The sequence below is a fragment of the Hyperolius riggenbachi genome, chromosome 5 (assembly GCF_040937935.1).
Source record: "Hyperolius riggenbachi isolate aHypRig1 chromosome 5, aHypRig1.pri, whole genome shotgun sequence".
Taxonomy (NCBI): Eukaryota; Metazoa; Chordata; class Amphibia; order Anura; family Hyperoliidae; genus Hyperolius; species Hyperolius riggenbachi.
The window spans coordinates 134,866,112-134,880,169 of record NC_090650.1 but is presented as its reverse complement, the minus strand read 5'-3'; positions in this window follow the sequence as shown (position 1 = coordinate 134,880,169).

The window sequence follows — 14,058 nt, the reverse complement described above, 5'->3', positions numbered from 1 at the left end:
ATGGCCTTGTTGTTGCTATTGGCAAAATGTGCACGATACACTTTTTGAATATAAACATGCCTAATACAAGAGGTCCCTAATTAGTTGATCTCCCTCCAAGATAGTTTATTATATTATTTTTTGGCAGAATACTTTGGCTAATCCAATTGGCTAAAAGTAAATCACATTTTGGCCAATAGGACTGTAAGCCGGCCCACCATGGCAAGGTAGACTCTTAGGGCGGGTTGGGGGAAGAGAGTGTGAGAGGTATTGGGGATGGCGGTTTTGAAGAGAGATAAAAGGGATAGCTGGTCATCATGGGTACCACTCTTACACCCCTAAGTAAAAAGTCTGGAAACACGATGACCACCTGATAAATAATTGGGATCCATCTGGTTCCCTTTAGGCCTGGTTCAACATTGTGATCACAAAAGGCAAATCGCAATCGCCTATGGAGTGTGATTGCATTTTTACCAAGCAATTGTGGCTCCATGTTGCAGTGATTACGTTTTTCGAGTCTCATTCCGCAGAATGAGAACGGCACTCTCACTGCCACTGAAATGTTGCACGCAATGCACCTTTACGATATAATCACATTTCAGGCACTGCAAGGATTTACCACAGTGCTTTGCTGAATACCGGCTATCAGCAAATAGCAGAAACGCTCCCCACCAAAAGCACACCAAGTGTGAACTGGCCCTTGAGAGAATTTGATTGGTGATTACAAATTGTTGCAACCTGCAGTGTAGAACTCAGGAGCATATTTAAAATGATTTAAATATACCCCCAAGTTCTAAATATGGCCTCCTCCTCCCCAGAGCCATACCAATCCTCACCAAAAAGTTACAAAGCACAGAAGCGCAAACAAAACAAAAAAGATGCAGGCCGACAAAGTCGTGATTCTGGAAAATACCAATTGCACTAGCAAATACCCGGCAATGCAATTTACATGTTCATGGCCTTGCTGTTGCTATTGGCAAAATGGGCACGATACACTTTTTGAATATAAACATGCATAATACAAGAGGTCCCTAATTAGTTGATCTCCCTCTAAGATAGTTTATCATATTCTTTCATGGCAGAGTACTTTGGCTAATCCAATTGGCTAAAAGTAAATCACATTTTTGCCAATAGGATTATAAGCCGGCCCACCATGGCAAGGTAGACTCTTAGGGCGGGTTGGGGGAAGAGAGTGTGAGAGGTATTGGGGATGGCGGTTTTGAAGAGAGATAAAAGGGATAGCTGGTCATCATGGGTACCACTCTTACACCCCTAAGTAAAAAGTCTGGAAACACGATGACCACCTGATAAATAATTGGGATCCATCTGGTTCCCTTTAGGCCTGGTTCAACATTGGGATTGCAAAAGGCAAATCGCAATCGCCTATGGAGTGTGATTGCATTTTTACCAAGCAATTGTGGCTCCATGTTGCAGTGATTACGTTTTTTCAGTCTCATTCCACAAAATGAGAACGGCACTCTAACTGCCACTGAAATGTTGCACGCAATGCACCTTTGCGATATAAGCACACATGAGGCACTGCAAGGATTTACCACAGTGCTTTGCTGAATACTGGCTATCAGCAAAGAGCAGAAACGCTCCCCACCAAAAGCACACCAAGTGTGAACTGGCCCTTGAGAGAATTTGATTGGTGATTACAAATTGTTGCAACCTGCAGTGTAGAACTTAGGAGCCTATTTAAAATGATTTAAATATACCCCCAAGTTCTAAATATGGCCTCCTCCTCCCCACAGCCATACCAATTCTCACCAAAAAGTTACAAAGCACAGAAGCGCAAACAAAACAAAAAAAGATGCAGGCCGACAATGGTAATTCTGGAAAATACCAATTGCACTAGCAAAAACCCGGCAATGCAATTTACATGTTCATGGCTTTGCTGTTGCTATTGGCAAAATGTGCACAATACACTTTTTGAATATAAACATGCCTAATACAAGAGGTCCCTAATTAGTTGATCTCTCTCTATGATAGTTTATTATATTCTTTTTTGGCAGAGTACTTTGGCTAATCCAATTGGCTAAAAGTAAATCACATTTTGGCCAATAGGATTATAAGCCGGCCCACCATGGCAAGGTAGACTCTTAGGGCAGGTTGGGGGAAGGGAGTGTGAGAGGTATTGGGGATGGCGGTTTTGAAGAGGGATAAGGGGGATAGGTGGTCATCATGGGTACCACTCTTAAACCCCCAAGTGAAAAGTCTGGAAACACGATGACCACCTGATAAATAATTGGGATCCATCTGGTTCCCTTTAGGCCTGGTTCAACATTGTGATCACAAAAGGCAAATCGCAATCGCCTATGGAGTGTGATTGCATTTTTACCAAGCAATTGTGGCTCCATGTTGCAGTGATTACGTTTTTTGAGTCTCATTCCACAGAATGAGAACGGCACTCTAACTGCCACTGAAATGTTGCACGCAATGCACCTTTGCGATATAAGCACACTTCAGGCACTGCAAGGATTTACCACAGTGCTTTGCTGAATACTGGCTATCAGCAAAGAGCAGAAACGCTCTCCACCAAAAGCACACCAAGTGTGAACTGGTCCTTGAGAGAATTTGATTGGTGATTACAAATTGTTGCAACCTGCAGTGTAGAACTCAGGAGCATATTTAAAATGATTTAAATATACCCCCAAGTTCTAAATATGGCCTCCTCCTCCTCGCAGCCATACCAATCCTCACCAAAAAGTTACAAAGCACAGAAGCGCAAACAGAACAAAAAAAAGATGCAGGCCGACAATGGTAATTCTAGAAAATACCAATTGCACTAGCAAAAACCCGGCAATGCAATTTACATGTTCATGGCTTTGCTGTTGCTATTGGCAAAATGTGCACAATACACTTTTTGAATATAAACATGCCTAATACAAGAGATCCCTAATTAGTTGATCTCCCTCCAAGATAGTTTATTATATTATTTTTTGGCAGAATACTTTGGCTAATTCAATTGGCTAAAAGTAAATCACATTTTGGCCAATAGGATTATAAGCCGGCCACCATGGCAAGGTAGACTCTTAGGGCAGGTTGGGGGAAGGGAGTGTGAGAGGTATTGGGGATGGCGGTTTTGAAGAGGGATAAGGGGGATAGGTGGTCATCATGGGTACCACTCTTAAACCCCCAAGTGAAAAGTCTGGAAACACGATGACCACCTGATAAATAATTGGGATCCATCTGGTTCCCTTTAGGCCTGGTTCAACATTGTGATCACAAAAGGCAAATCGCAATCGCCTATGGAGTGTGATTGCATTTTTACCAAGCAATTGTGGCTCCATGTTGCAGTGATTACGTTTTTTCAGTCTCATTCCACAGAATGAGAACGGCACTCTAACTGCCACTGAAATGTTGCACGCAATGCACCTTTGCGATATAAGCACACTTCAGGCACTGCAAGGATTTACCACAGTGCTTTGCTAAATACTGGCTATCAGCAAAGAGCAGAAACGCTCCCCACCAAAAGCACACCAAGTGTGAACTTGCCCTTGAGAGAATTTGATTGGTGATTACAAATTGTTGCAACCTGCAGTGTAGAACTAAGGAGCATATTTAAAATGATTTAACCACTTTACCCCCGCGCGTACGGATTTCTCCGCCCCTTTTTCCATCCTTTCACCCCCAGGGACGGAGAAATCCGTACTCTGCGCACTCCCACCGCTGTCCGCGTTCCCGCTCGTAAACACGCCGCCCGCCGCTAGTAAACACGCCGCCGCCCGCTCGCCCAGAGATCAACGAACGGGAAAATCCATTCCCGTTCGTTGATCTAAGCCCCGCAATGACCTGCTGCCGCTCGGCTGAGCAGCGCGATCATTGTGAAAAAATAACAAAGTCCCAGCCTCTTTCTACTTCCTGCAAGAGTCCGGAAGGACGCTTGCAGGTAGCATGAAACAAATTAGTAATGTTGCCATCTTGTGGCCAAATAGTAAAACTACACCCTAACCATTTTCTACACACAAATAAACTTGTTTTACACAAAAAATTAACTCCTTACCTCCCACACTCCCCAATTTTTTTTTTTTTTGTAATTAAAAAAAAAATAAAAAATTTACAATAAAAAAAAAAAAACATAAATAGTTACCTTAGGGACTGAACTTTTTAAATATTTATGTCAAGAGGGTATAACACTGTTACTTTATAAACTATGGGCTTATAATTAGGGATGGACGCAAAACTGAAAAAAATGCACCTTTATTTCCAACTAAAATATTGGCGGCAAACATTGTGATAGGGACATAATTTAAACGGTTTTATAACCGGGATAAATAGGCATATACATTTAATGGGTTTTAATTACAGTAGCATGCATTATTTAAAAACTATAAAGGGCGAAAACTGAAAAATAATAATTTTTTTCCCACATATTTTCCTATTTTCCCATTAAAACACATTTAGAATAAAATTATTCTTGGCATAATGTCCCACCTAAAGAAAGCCTAATTGGTGGCGAAAAAAACAAGATATAGTTCATTTCATTGCGATAAGTAATGATAAAATTATAGACGAATGAATGGAAGGAGCGCTGAAAGGTGAAAATTGCTCTGGTGGTCAAGGGGTAAAACCCCTCAGTTGGGAAGTGGATAAATATACCCCCAAGTTCTAAATATGGCCTCCTCCTCCCCACAGCCATACTAATCCTCACCAAAAAGTTACAAAGCACAGAAGCGCAAACAAAACAAAAAAGATGCAGGCCGACAATCGTAATATACCAATTGCACTAGCAAAAACCCGGCAATGAAATTTACATGTTCATGGCCTTGTTGTTGCTATTGGCAAAATGTGCACGATACACTTTTTGAATATAAACATGCCTAATACAAGAGGTCCCTAATTAGTTGATCTCCCTCCAAGATAGTTTATTATATTATTTTTTGGCAGAATACTTTAAATACTGGCTATCAGCAAAGAGCAGAAACGCTCCCCACCAAAAGCACACCAAGTGTGAACTGGTCCTTGAGAGAATTTGATTGGTGATTACAAATTGTTGCAACCTGCAGTGTAGAACTCAGGAGCATATTTAAAATGATTTAAATATACCCCCAAGTTCTAAATATGGCCTCCTCCTCCCCACAGCCATACCAATCCTCACCAAAAAGTTACAAAGCACAGAAGCGCAAACAAAACAAAAAAAAGATGCAGGCCGACAATGGTAATTCTGGAAAATACCAATTGCACTAGCAAAAACCCGGCAATGCAATTTACATGTTCATGGCTTTGCTGTTGCTATTGGCAAAATGTGCACAATACACTTTTTGAATATAAACATGCCTAATACAAGAGATCCCTAATTAGTTGATCTCCCTCCAAGATAGTTTATTATATTATTTTTTGGCAGAATACTTTGGCTAATTCAATTGGCTAAAAGTAAATCACATTTTGGAAAATAGGATTATAAGCCGGCCACCATGGCAAGGTAGACTCTTAGGGCAGGTTGGGGGAAGGGAGTGTGAGAGGTATTGGGGATGGCGGTTTTGAAGAGGGATAAGGGGGATAGGTGGTCATCATGGGTACCACTCTTAAACCCCCAAGTGAAAAGTCTGGAAACACGATGACCACCTGATAAATAATTGGGATCCATCTGGTTCCCTTTAGGCCTGGTTCAACATTGTGATCACAAAAGGAAAATCGCAATCGCCTATGGAGTGTGATTGCATTTTTACCAAGCAATTGTGGCTCCATGTTGCAGTGATTACGTTTTTTCAGTCTCATTCCACAGAATGAGAACGGCACTCTAACTGCCACTGAAATGTTGCACGCAATGCACCTTTGAGATATAAGCACACTTCAGGCACTGCAAGGATTTACCACAGTGCTTTGCTGAATACTGGCTATCAGCAAAGAGCAGAAACGCTCCCCACCAAAAGCACACCAAGTGTGAACTTGCCCATGAGAGAATTTGATTGGTGATTACAAATTGTTGCAACCTGCAGTGTAGAACTCAGGAGCATATTTAAAATGATTTAAATATACCCCCAAGTTCTAAATATGGCCTCCTCCTCCCCACAGCCATACCAATCCTCACCAAAAAGTTACAAAGCACAGAAGCGCAAACAAAACAAAAAAGATGCATGCCGACAATCGTAATTTACCAATTGCACTAGCAAAAACCCGGCAATGAAATTTACATGTTCATGGCCTTGTTGTTGCTATTGGCAAAATGTGCACGATACACTTTTTGAATATAAACATGCCTAATACAAGAGGTCCCTAATTAGTTGATCTCCCTCCAAGATAGTTTATTATATTATTTTTTGGCAGAATACTTTGGCTAATCCAACTGGCTAAAAGTAAATCACATTTTGGCCAATAGGACTGTAAGCTGGCGCACCATGGCAAGGTAGACTCTTAGGGCGGGTTGGGGGAAGAGAGTGTGAGAGGTATTGGGGATGACGGTTTTGAAGAGAGATAAAAGGGATAGCTGGTCATCATGGGTACCACTCTTACACCCCTAAGTAAAAAGTCTGGAAACACGATGACCACCTGATAAATAATTGGGATCCATCTGGTTCCCTTTAGGCCTGGTTCAACATTGGGATTGCAAAAGGCAAATCGCAATCGCCTATGGAGTGTGATTGCATTTTTACCAAGCAATTGTGGCTCCATGTTGCAGTGATTACGTTTTTCGAGTCTCATTCCGCAGAATGAGAACGGCACTCTCACTGCCACTGAAATGTTGCACGCAATGCACCTTTACGATATAAGCACATTTCAGGCACTGCAAGGATTTACCACAGTGCTTTGCTGAATACCGGCTATCAGCAAAGAGCAGAAACGCTCCCCACCAAAAGCACACCAAGTGTGAACTGGCCCTTGAGAGAATTTGATTGGTGATTACAAATTGTTGCAACCTGCAGTGTAGAACTCAGGAGCATATTTAAAATGATTTAAATATACCCCCAAGTTCTAAATATGGCCTCCTCCTCCCCAGAGCCATACCAATCCTCACCAAAAAGTTACAAAGCACAGAAGCGCAAACAAAACAAAAAAGATGCAGGCCGACAAAATCGTGATTCTGGAAAATACCAATTGCACTAGCAAATACCCGGCAATGCAATTTACATGTTCATGGCCTTGCTGTTGCTATTGGCAAAATGGGCACGATACACTTTTTGAATATAAACATGCATAATACAAGAGGTCCCTAATTAGTTGATCTCCCTCTAAGATAGTTTATCATATTCTTTTTTGGCAGAGTACTTTGGCTAATCCAATTGGCTAAAAGTAAATCACATTTTTGCCAATAGGATTATAAGCCGGCCCACCATGGCAAGGTAGACTCTTAGGGCGGGTTGGGGGAAGAGAGTGTGAGAGGTATTGGGGATGGCGGTTTTGAAGAGAGATAAAAGGGATAGCTGGTCATCATGGGTACCACTCTTACACCCCTAAGTAAAAAGTCTGGAAACACGATGACCACCTGATAAATAATTGGGATCCATCTGGTTCCCTTTAGGCCTGGTTCAACATTGTGATCACAAAAGGCAAATCGCAATCGCCTATGGAGTGTGATTGCATTTTTACCAAGCAATTGTGGCTCCATGTTGCAGTGATTATGTTTTTTCAGTCTCATTCCACAGAATGAGAACGGCACTCTAACTGCCACTGAAATGTTGCACGCAATGCACCTTTGCGATATAAGCACACTTCAGGCACTGCAAGGATTTACCACAGTGCTTTGCTGAATACTGGCTATCAGCAAAGAGCAGAAACGCTCTCCACCAAAAGCACACCAAGTGTGAACTGGTCCTTGAGAGAATTTGATTGGTGATTACAAATTGTTGCAACCTGCAGTGTAGAACTCAGGAGCATATTTAAAATGATTTAAATATACCCCCAAGTTCTAAATATGGCCTCCTCCTCCTCGCAGCCATACCAATCCTCACCAAAAAGTTACAAAGCACAGAAGCGCAAACAGAACAAAAAAAAGATGCAGGCCGACAATGGTAATTCTAGAAAATACCAATTGCACTAGCAAAAACCCGGCAATGCAATTTACATGTTCATGGCTTTGCTGTTGCTATTGGCAAAATGTGCACAATACACTTTTTGAATATAAACATGCCTAATACAAGAGATCCCTAATTAGTTGATCTCCCTCCAAGATAGTTTATTATATTATTTTTTGGCAGAATACTTTGGCTAATTCAATTGGCTAAAAGTAAATCACATTTTGGCCAATAGGATTATAAGCCGGCCACCATGGCAAGGTAGACTCTTAGGGCAGGTTGGGGGAAGGGAGTGTGAGAGGTATTGGGGATGGCGGTTTTGAAGAGGGATAAGGGGGATAGGTGGTCATCATGGGTACCACTCTTAAACCCCCAAGTGAAAAGTCTGGAAACACGATGACCACCTGATAAATAATTGGGATCCATCTGGTTCCCTTTAGGCCTGGTTCAACATTGTGATCACAAAAGGCAAATCGCAATCGCCTATGGAGTGTGATTGCATTTTTACCAAGCAATTGTGGCTCCATGTTGCAGTGATTACGTTTTTTCAGTCTCATTCCACAGAATGAGAACGGCACTCTAACTGCCACTGAAATGTTGCACGCAATGCACCTTTGCGATATAAGCACACTTCAGGCACTGCAAGGATTTACCACAGTGCTTTGCTAAATACTGGCTATCAGCAAAGAGCAGAAACGCTCCCCACCAAAAGCACACCAAGTGTGAACTTGCCCTTGAGAGAATTTGATTGGTGATTACAAATTGTTGCAACCTGCAGTGTAGAACTAAGGAGCATATTTAAAATGATTTAACCACTTTACCCCCGCGCGTACGGATTTCTCCGCCCCTTTTTCCATCCTTTCACCCCCAGGGACGGAGAAATCCGTACTCTGCGCACTCCCGCCGCTGTCCGCGTTCCCGCTCGTAAACACGCCGCCCGCCGCTAGTAAACACGCCGCCGCCCGCTCGCCCAGAGATCAACGAACGGGAAAATCCATTCCCGTTCGTTGATCTAAGCCCCGCAATGACCTGCTGCCGCTCAGCTGAGCAGCGCGATCATTGTGAAAAAATAACAAAGTCCCAGCCTCTTTCTACTTCCTGCAAGAGTCCGGAAGGACGCTTGCAGGTAGCATGAAACAAATTAGTAATGTTGCCATCTTGTGGCCAAATAGTAAAACTACACCCTAACCATTTTCTACACACAAATAAACTTGTTTTACACAAAAAATTAACTCCTTACCTCCCACACTCCCCAATTTTTTTTTTTTTTGTAATTAAAAAAAAAATAAAAAATTTACAATAAAAAAAAAAAAACATAAATAGTTACCTTAGGGACTGAACTTTTTAAATATTTATGTCAAGAGGGTATAACACTGTTACTTTATAAACTATGGGCTTATAATTAGGGATGGACGCAAAACTGAAAAAAATGCACCTTTATTTCCAACTAAAATATTGGCGGCAAACATTGTGATAGGGACATAATTTAAACGGTTTTATAACCGGGATAAATAGGCATATACATTTAATGGGTTTTAATTACAGTAGCATGCATTATTTAAAAACTATAAAGGGCGAAAACTGAAAAATAATAATTTTTTTCCCACATATTTTCCTATTTTCCCATTAAAACACATTTAGAATAAAATTATTCTTGGCATAATGTCCCACCTAAAGAAAGCCTAATTGGTGGCGAAAAAAACAAGATATAGTTCATTTCATTGCGATAAGTAATGATAAAATTATAGACGAATGAATGGAAGGAGCGCTGAAAGGTGAAAATTGCTCTGGTGGTCAAGGGGTAAAACCCCTCAGTTGGGAAGTGGATAAATATACCCCCAAGTTCTAAATATGGCCTCCTCCTCCCCACAGCCATACCAATCCTCACCAAAAAGTTACAAAGCACAGAAGCGCAAACAAAACAAAAAATATGCAGGCCGACAATCGTAATATACCAATTGCACTAGCAAAAACCCGGCAATGAAATTTACATGTTCATGGCCTTGTTGTTGCTATTGGCAAAATGTGCACGATACACTTTTTGAATATAAACATGCCTAATACAAGAGGTCCCTAATTAGTTGATCTCCCTCCAAGATAGTTTATTATATTATTTTTTGGCAGAATACTTTAAATACTGGCTATCAGCAAAGAGCAGAAACGCTCCCCACCAAAAGCACACCAAGTGTGAACTGGTCCTTGAGAGAATTTGATTGGTGATTACAAATTGTTGCAACCTGCAGTGTAGAACTCAGGAGCATATTTAAAATGATTTAAATATACCCCCAAGTTCTAAATATGGCCTCCTCCTCCCCACAGCCATACCAATCCTCACCAAAAAGTTACAAAGCACAGAAGCGCAAACAAAACAAAAAAAAGATGCAGGCCGACAATGGTAATTCTGGAAAATACCAATTGCACTAGCAAAAACCCGGCAATGCAATTTACATGTTCATGGCTTTGCTGTTGCTATTGGCAAAATGTGCACAATACACTTTTTGAATATAAACATGCCTAATACAAGAGATCCCTAATTAGTTGATCTCCCTCCAAGATAGTTTATTATATTATTTTTTGGCAGAATACTTTGGCTAATTCAATTGGCTAAAAGTAAATCACATTTTGGAAAATAGGATTATAAGCCGGCCACCATGGCAAGGTAGACTCTTAGGGCAGGTTGGGGGAAGGGAGTGTGAGAGGTATTGGGGATGGCGGTTTTGAAGAGGGATAAGGGGGATAGGTGGTCATCATGGGTACCACTCTTAAACCCCCAAGTGAAAAGTCTGGAAACACGATGACCACCTGATAAATAATTGGGATCCATCTGGTTCCCTTTAGGCCTGGTTCAACATTGTGATCACAAAAGGCAAATCGCAATCGCCTATGGAGTGTGATTGCATTTTTACCAAGCAATTGTGGCTCCATGTTGCAGTGATTACGTTTTTTCAGTCTCATTCCACAGAATGAGAACGGCACTCTAACTGCCACTGAAATGTTGCACGCAATGCACCTTTGAGATATAAGCACACTTCAGGCACTGCAAGGATTTACCACAGTGCTTTGCTGAATACTGGCTATCAGCAAAGAGCAGAAACGCTCCCCACCAAAAGCACACCAAGTGTGAACTTGCCCTTGAGAGAATTTGATTGGTGATTACAAATTGTTGCAACCTGCAGTGTAGAACTCAGGAGCATATTTAAAATGATTTAAATATACCCCCAAGTTCTAAATATGGCCTCCTCCTCCCCACAGCCATACCAATCCTCACCAAAAAGTTACAAAGCACAGAAGCGCAAACAAAACAAAAAAGATGCATGCCGACAATCGTAATTTACCAATTGCACTAGCAAAAACCCGGCAATGAAATTTACATGTTCATGGCCTTGTTGTTGCTATTGGCAAAATGTGCACGATACACTTTTTGAATATAAACATGCCTAATACAAGAGGTCCCTAATTAGTTGATCTCCCTCCAAGATAGTTTATTATATTATTTTTTGGCAGAATACTTTGGCTAATCCAACTGGCTAAAAGTAAATCACATTTTGGCCAATAGGACTGTAAGCTGGCGCACCATGGCAAGGTAGACTCTTAGGGCGGGTTGGGGGAAGAGAGTGTGAGAGGTATTGGGGATGACGGTTTTGAAGAGAGATAAAAGGGATAGCTGGTCATCATGGGTACCACTCTTACACCCCTAAGTAAAAAGTCTGGAAACACGATGACCACCTGATAAATAATTGGGATCCATCTGGTTCCCTTTAGGCCTGGTTCAACATTGGGATTGCAAAAGGCAAATCGCAATCGCCTATGGAGTGTGATTGCATTTTTACCAAGCAATTGTGGCTCCATGTTGCAGTGATTACGTTTTTCGAGTCTCATTCCGCAGAATGAGAACGGCACTCTCACTGCCACTGAAATGTTGCACGCAATGCACCTTTACGATATAAGCACATTTCAGGCACTGCAAGGATTTACCACAGTGCTTTGCTGAATACCGGCTATCAGCAAAGAGCAGAAACGCTCCCCACCAAAAGCACACCAAGTGTGAACTGGCCCTTGAGAGAATTTGATTGGTGATTACAAATTGTTGCAACCTGCAGTGTAGAACTCAGGAGCATATTTAAAATGATTTAAATATACCCCCAAGTTCTAAATATGGCCTCCTCCTCCCCAGAGCCATACCAATCCTCACCAAAAAGTTACAAAGCACAGAAGCGCAAACAAAACAAAAAAGATGCAGGCCGACAAAATCGTGATTCTGGAAAATACCAATTGCACTAGCAAATACCCGGCAATGCAATTTACATGTTCATGGCCTTGCTGTTGCTATTGGCAAAATGGGCACGATACACTTTTTGAATATAAACATGCATAATACAAGAGGTCCCTAATTAGTTGATCTCCCTCTAAGATAGTTTATCATATTCTTTTTTGGCAGAGTACTTTGGCTAATCCAATTGGCTAAAAGTAAATCACATTTTTGCCAATAGGATTATAAGCCGGCCCACCATGGCAAGGTAGACTCTTAGGGCGGGTTGGGGGAAGAGAGTGTGAGAGGTATTGGGGATGGCGGTTTTGAAGAGAGATAAAAGGGATAGCTGGTCATCATGGGTACCACTCTTACACCCCTAAGTAAAAAGTCTGGAAACACGATGACCACCTGATAAATAATTGGGATCCATCTGGTTCCCTTTAGGCCTGGTTCAACATTGGGATTGCAAAAGGCAAATCGCAATCGCCTATGGAGTGTGATTGCATTTTTACCAAGCAATTGTGGCTCCATGTTGCAGTGATTACGTTTTTTCAGTCTCATTCCACAAAATGAGAACGGCACTCTAACTGCCACTGAAATGTTGCACGCAATGCACCTTTGCGATATAAGCACACATGAGGCACTGCAAGGATTTACCACAGTGCTTTGCTGAATACTGGCTATCAGCAAAGAGCAGAAACGCTCCCCACCAAAAGCACACCAAGTGTGAACTGGCCCTTGAGAGAATTTGATTGGTGATTACAAATTGTTGCAACCTGCAGTGTAGAACTTAGGAGCCTATTTAAAATGATTTAAATATGCCCCCAAGTTCTAAATATGGCCTCCTCCTCCCCACAGCCATACCAATTCTCACCAAAAAGTTACAAAGCACAGAAGCGCAAACAAAACAAAAAAAGATGCAGGCCGACAATGGTAATTCTGGAAAATACCAATTGCACTAGCAAAAACCCGGCAATGCAATTTACATGTTCATGGCTTTGCTGTTGCTATTGGCAAAATGTGCACAATACACTTTTTGAATATAAACATGCCTAATACAAGAGGTCCCTAATTAGTTGATCTCTCTCTATGATAGTTTATTATATTCTTTTTTGGCAGAGTACTTTGGCTAATCCAATTGGCTAAAAGTAAATCACATTTTGGCCAATAGGATTATAAGCCGGCCCACCATGGCAAGGTAGACTCTTAGGGCAGGTTGGGGGAAGGGAGTGTGAGAGGTATTGGGGATGGCGGTTTTGAAGAGGGATAAGGGGGATAGGTGGTCATCATGGGTACCACTCTTAAACCCCCAAGTGAAAAGTCTGGAAACACGATGACCACCTGATAAATAATTGGGATCCATCTGGTTCCCTTTAGGCCTGGTTCAACATTGTGATCACAAAAGGCAAATCGCAATCGCCTATGGAGTGTGATTGCATTTTTACCAAGCAATTGTGGCTCCATGTTGCAGTGATTACGTTTTTTCAGTCTCATTCCATAGAGTGAGAACGGCACTCTAACTGCCACTGAAATGTTGCACGCAATGCACCTTTGCGATATAAGCACACTTCAGGCACTGCAAGGATTTACCACAGTGCTTTGCTGAATACTGGCTATCAGCAAAGAGCAGAAACGCTCCCCACCAAAAGCACACCAAGTGTGAACTGGTCCTTGAGAGAATTTGATTGCTGATTACAAATTGTTACAACCTGCAGTGTAGAACTCAGGAGCATATTTAAAATGATTTAAATATACCCCCAAGTTCTAAATATGGCCTCCTCCTCCTCGCAGCCATACCAATCCTCACCAAAAAGTTACAAAGCACAGAAGCGCAAATAGAACAAAAAAAAGATGCAGGCCGACAATGGTAAT